This window comes from Protopterus annectens, chromosome 2.part0, assembly GCF_019279795.1.
Source record: "Protopterus annectens isolate FY-2018-M chromosome 2.part0, PAN1.0, whole genome shotgun sequence".
In the NCBI taxonomy this organism is placed as follows: domain Eukaryota; kingdom Metazoa; phylum Chordata; order Ceratodontiformes; family Protopteridae; genus Protopterus; species Protopterus annectens.
Window position 1 is genome coordinate 411,978,817 of NC_056728.1, and position 6,543 is coordinate 411,985,359.

Genomic DNA, 6,543 nt, shown 5'->3' on the forward strand with positions numbered 1-6,543 from the left:
CCTAATGAATGTGTCAGTAGGTCTGGAACTGGGTCCAAAATCCAAGGTTCCTCCAGTTGATAGAGCCGGTGGAAGGGAACCAAATCTGATGAGGCCAAAAAGGGGCTATTAAGATTACAGTCCTTCCTAGAGTTTTGGCTTTCTGCAAGAATTTCGGAATCAGGGGTGTAGGTGAAAATGCATACAGGAGTCCTGGGGGCCAATCGTGTACAAGCGAGTCCCTTGGGCTGTCCCCCAGAGAGGGATTCAGGCAAAGTAGCTTCTGTGTTTAGCATTCATAGGGGATGCAAACAGGTTGCAGCAAGGCTGGCCCCATCTGCATAAAATCATCTCCGCAACTTCGTTTTTGAGAGACCACTCGTGTGGTAACAGGATGGCTCTGCTCAGTTTGTCCGCTATCACGTTGGATTTCCCTGAGATATCCGTTGCTATCAGAAAGCACCCAGTGGATACAGCCCATTGCCAAATTCTCAAGGCCTCTCAACACAGGGGGGTAAGACTTAGTTCCCCCTTGTTTGTTGATGTACCAGACCACTGACGTTGTCTGTCTGTATCACAATCGTCCCCAGAGGCAGAGAGTCGTGGAAGTGCTGCAACGCCAAAAGCACCACTCTCAACTCCAGAACATTGATGTGCAACTGTGACTCTGTCTCCTACCAGGTGCCTTGGGCTGTTCTTCCCTGAAAAAGCCCCCCACCCCACCCTATCAGAGAAATGTCCATGGTCACCGTGGCTGATGGCAGGGGAGAAACAAATGGTCGACCCACTGTAACTTGTTGGCTGGTCAACCACCAGCGCAGATCCTTCTTGCAAGAGTCCATAATCATGATTAAGAATGACATGGGATGTTGTTGGTAAGACTGGGTGAATAGTGACCACTGAAGAATCCTCATGTGCATATGAATCAGAGGAACCGCTACGAGTGTAGCTGCCATGGTGCCTAGTAGCTTCAATATTTGAAGGGCCGGTACTTTCCTTCTCTGCAAAATGTCTGAGATCTGGTTTCAGAGAGTGGTTATTCTGTCCAGGGGCAATCTTACAGTGGCAGTAGTGGTGTCTAGTTCTGCTCCGATAAAGGAGATACGCTGCGATACTGACAAGTCAGACTTTTCGAAATTGATAGTGATGCCTAACTGAGAGCAGAGAATGAGAGTGTGATCCCTGGACAGAATTAGTTGATGCCTGGAGGTGGCAGTAAGGAGCCAGTCGTCCAGATACGGAAACACTCGGAGTTCTAGACACCTCAGGTGAGCCGTAATCACTGCCATGCATTTGGTAAACACTCTGGGGACTGTTGTGAGTCCAAAGGGCACTGCTCAAAACTGGTAGTGACTGGCTCCCAGCCAGAAATGCAGATGATCTCTGGATGGCCTGGCCATTATGATATGGTAGTACACATCCTTGAGATCTATTGAGTATATCCAATCGCCCACTCTGAGGAATGGGAGAATAGACTGAAGCGCAACTATCCAGAACTTCTCCTTCTTGACAAATGTGTTGAGTAGGCTGAGATCCAAGATGGGCCTCCAGTCCCCTGTCTTCTTTGGAACTAAAAAGAATCTGGAGTAAGTCCAGGATCCTATCTGGACTGCTGGGACTGACTGGATGACTCTTTTTTCCTGCAGCCTCTGAATTTCTATGGGTGCATGATCCCCCAGATCCATAGAATCAGGAGACTCCCACGCCCTTCGAGCAACCAAATCCATCAGCTTGTCGAAGGGCGGAGTCACCCAGGAGGTGGAATGTTGAGACCCAAAGGCCTTCAGGAGCACCAATTCATCATCAATAGGGCTAACAGACTGCCAGTCACCTCTCTGCTTTAGGACTTCCAGGATATTAGCAAAGGAGATATCCCCCGAGGGGGACTGTGGGGACCCTTCCGATTCCTCTAAGTCGGTGTCCGATGTCAAAGACTCCTGCAGGGAATCTAAATGCCTCCTCTTACACAGTCTCTTCCTGGAAACCTCATCCATGGGGGCTTCTGGTGAGGTCTCAGTAGAGCAAGGGTCACCCAATGGGGTTACCTGAGGCTCCAGGTCTCAACGCTTCACAGAGACCTGTGATGCAGAGGCAGAACGCGGCATCTTAGGGGAGGAGGAGGAGGAACCTGACAATGTGTGTGTCTTAGAAGACATAACCCTCCTCATAGCATCAAAGGCACTATTGCTCCAACCCGAGGAAGCCACCAGTTCCGAAGAAGACGGCAACTTCCCCGGTGCTGGGACAGTGGGCTCCAAGGCAGAGGACGGAGCCAAGCTGATCCACGCTGAAGTCCCGAGGGGAAGGGTTGGAACTGATGCATCGGTTCGACTCCCCCCCCGGAACCGACGAGAGAGTGTTGGCTCCCAGACTCTTCCAACAGAAATGAAAAAGTCAGGGTTGATGGAGCCAAGGGCACTGGAACAGGCCTTAGCTCCGAAGGCACCACAATCATCAGATCCTCCTCCCCCGGCTCCAAAAGCCCAACTTGGCTCAGAGGAGGAGCAGTGACAGCAGGTGGAATGGTCGTAAGCCTCGAGGCCGGTTGGGTCGAGGCCGATAATTTAGCAAGTGCCAGGTTCTCAAGGAGCCTCTGAGAGAGTGTCAGCTCCCAGACTCTTCCAACAGAAATGAAAAAGTCAGTGTTGATGGAGCCAAGGGCACTGGAACAGGCCTTAGCTCCAAAGGCACCACAATCATCAGATCCTCCTCCCCCGGCTCCAAAAGCCCAACTTGGCTCAGAGGAGGAGCAGTGACAGCAGGTGGAATGGTCGTAAGCCCCGAGGCCGGTTGGGTCGAGGCCGATAATTTAGCAAGTGCCAGGTTCTCAAGGAGCCTCTGCACCACCCAGTCCACATCCACATCAGATAGGGTCCTCGAAGAATGAGTTGAAGGATCGGAGACGCCATTGACTGAAGGATAGATGACCTCAAGGTTTCGGAGACAGGCTCCAAGACTGGGGACCAGCTCCGAAACACTTGCTCGGTGCACGGCTCCGAAGACTGCGGAGCAGGTGACCGCACCTTAACAGTAGGGCTTGCAGCCGATGACTTGGGCTCTTAAGACACCTTAGAAGACTTCGACCCCTTTGAAGACTTTGAGGTCTGTTCAGCCTTGTCCAAGGACTCTTGAAAATCTGGCTTCAATAAGCCTCTATCTACCAGTTTCCTTCGTCACTACAGCAAAACCTACTACTGAAGGAATGGCAGATAGAGCAATCCTCCTGGAGGTGAACAGGCCCCAAACAATAAACACAATTCCCATGGGCATCTGTAATGGACATCTTCTGCCTGCATTTACATTTCTTGAAGCCAGATTTCTGCTTTTCTTTATGGTCAGACATCATAACCAACAGTAACACCACAGAAGAAATTATAACTGCAAGTCTAAATTCCAAATAGTCTAAGTTGCCAGATCACTGAACAACTTACTCAAATAAGAGTATAGATATAAAAAGATATATCTTACTAAGCACACTGTCTTATCATAATATACATGCTAATCTGTGACACTAACACTCTAACAACAAACATTTAAGTAATATACAGAAAACAAGATGTTATCCACTACACTAAAGCTCTAATACACTAAATCACACTATTTAAGATCTAAATTCACACTAAATAACTAAAGAAAAAGCCAAAGGCCTAAGAGCAACCGCTCTGAAATTGACAAACTCTAAAGAAGATTTTTAAGGCTAAACTGCCCAAAAAACAGAACAAATATAAATTCTTATATCTAACAATAACTATTAGCAAAATATGCCTAAAAAGGAAGATAAATGTAAATAACTGGCCCGAGCTCTCCAGACGACCTCCAATCTGTTGCAGCGGCAAGCTAAATCTGAGGTAGGACAGAGAGCATCATGGGATAGGGACCTGGCCTTGAGCTACTCGGAGATCTTTAGCTAGTAAAGCGTAAAGCGGCCGAACCCATGTGTAACAATAAACGGTAAGATTGAACAGCTTCACATCATAAGATTAGAAAAGGTCCTAACCCAAACATGGAACTATGCTAAGATATGTAAATATAGCAAAAAACTAGCACACCAAGGAAGGATACCACTCAGAAGAGAAAAAGGCCTGCGGAAGCGATGGCCAACAAGTTTACAACAACTTTGCAAATTTTCAAAAACACACTACTAATTTACTATCTATAATAACAACAACTAAGTTATTTATACTAAGCTACTACTATTATTATGAAAAAACAATCACTATAAACAAGAATAATGAAAAAAAATCCAACTTAGTCACAGTCAAGAAAGAGAGCACTTCTGAACTCGCAGACAAGGCAAACAAGATCTAGGGATTCTTACTAATGCACTATGGGATACCTAACTTGCCACGAGCCAACTGAGAAACTTTGAGCTTCGTAATCGGCCGAGTCGGAGCCAAGGATCGGCTCTGAACCCATATGTAAGAATTAAGGCAAGATAGGACTACAGAACATATTTAGTTTGTCTCAGATACATACACACACGTGTGTGTGTGTGTGTGTGTGTGTGTGTGTGTGTGTGCATGCTATCTATGCTTGCATATGCATGCACAAATCCAATAAAATTGCCTCTAGAAGCAGATGTGAATGTTGTGCATTTATAAACTTGTATGTTTATCTAAAAACCCTACATCTTCTTTGCTTTTTAACTTGTACGCAGATTATAATGTGCATTTCAATTATGATTAAACATGTGAGTTTCTATGCTGATTAACTTCACTATTAGCTTACTTCTGCATTGTTGGAGCCTTTACATCATGTCTTCTCTGAAGCTGAGCCGACTTTTTTTATAGTATAAAAAATGAAACCAGTGCCAGATTTACGGGTAGGGGAGCTAAAGCTTTTCCATTAGTGCTACCTATCAACTGCACCTCTTTTGGCGGTACAGTCTAGTTTTAATCTTTCTCTTAACAAAATCTTCAGCATGGCTGTTAAAATGTGATTGGATAGTGAAGATCAGTTCCTTGTCAGCTGATCCTCACATTCAGTCAGGAGCGACACAACTCGGGAGTTACAAAATATGGTAGATTTTATAAAAAGGCAGTTTTCCTTTGTTTTCTAGCCATTCGTGTTTGATGTTGGAGGATTTGTTGAGCAGAGGGAGAAAAGTCAGCAGAATTTTGCAAGAAGATTAACTATTTTTTTTACATTCCTGTCAACTCTCTGACTTCACATAATGCCCCTTATTATTTTTGGCTTGGCGTGGGTGTCGGCAAGCAAACAGTTTATTCAGATGTATATTTTTTCTAAAAGAGGGTGCTAGAGCATGGCTTTTACATTGCTGTGTATAAGTACTTACTCTGCTGTAAAACACAGTTCTGTCTGTAATCTGTCCTGTTAAGTGAGACAGCTGGAAGGCAATATTTTTAAGTTATAAAGTCTATTAAGGGGGAAAGGGTTCAATATAACCTGTTTTTAAGTTGTTTTGCATTGGTCTTGCTCATAGCTTGATGAGTCAGAAGTTCGACAGCAAATACCTTTATTCCAGTTTGCCGGGTCACATGATAGATAACCTCAGTACGCTGCTATCTTTGCTAACTTTTATTTAATGTGAAGGTACCTTCTCCAGGCATTTCCATTCCTTCTGATAGAACGTCACTTAACAATCTGTGCCTATATCAACTGGGAATAATGAAGGCAATAAAAAAACAAGATCTTATCTAGCGTTCTAGACTTGAAGGACAACGTTAAGTCATAAAGTAAAACAGAACATGTGAGTAATTTTGCAAAAACCACACCCTGACACTCCTGATGTCATTTCTAACAAGCTTTCTGCTTATCTGATAAAAAATGCTCTGTTTCCGTTCCACTTGTGTTTTCTGAGAACTGGGCTGTTAATAAATTATATTTAAAATGCTTAGTGCTCGCTTTCAGTAGCTGCAGTACAGAGCTCTGGTGTTACATGAGTTTTCTTTTTCCTCACTTACATGGAGAATCACTGCACATTAGGTTAGGAGTTTAACAAGGACATTTGCTATTCAGTGCTGCTTCAGAATGTTTCTCCCAAGGGTCAAACATTCTTTTATTACTGGAGCTTCTGCTCAAGGAATCCCTAAAAATGTAAAGTTTACTTTCAGTTTTGGAGCACTAATCTTGGATGGCAAGGCTTCCTTTGTTTAGATGTCTACTGCATCCTTTTAACAGAAATGTGTAGTCTCAAATGTAGAAGGAGAACAGTATTTCAAAATGGAATGGATGAAACTGAACAGACTGTGAACAGACAGCGGGTGGTGGTGGTAGGGGGGGGTCTTTGCTGACTTTATGCTCTTTTACAGGTTGTTAAAATTTTGTCAGGCTGGTTGCGTCACTATAAATGAATGTAAGAAGTTGACTTGACATTGACTATGTTTCTTTTTTGTTTCTTCTGGGAGAAACAAGTAATCTGAGTGAGAAGGAGAGACTGTATGTGTGTGTGTGTGTGTGTGTGTGTGTGTGTGTGTGTGTGTGTGTGTGTGTGTGTGTGTGTGTGTGTGTGTGTGTGTGTGTGTGTGTGTACTGAGTGATTTTCTATAACCAATGTCTTAGTGCTAATGCAAATAAATAATTTACACATAGCAGTTACGTATA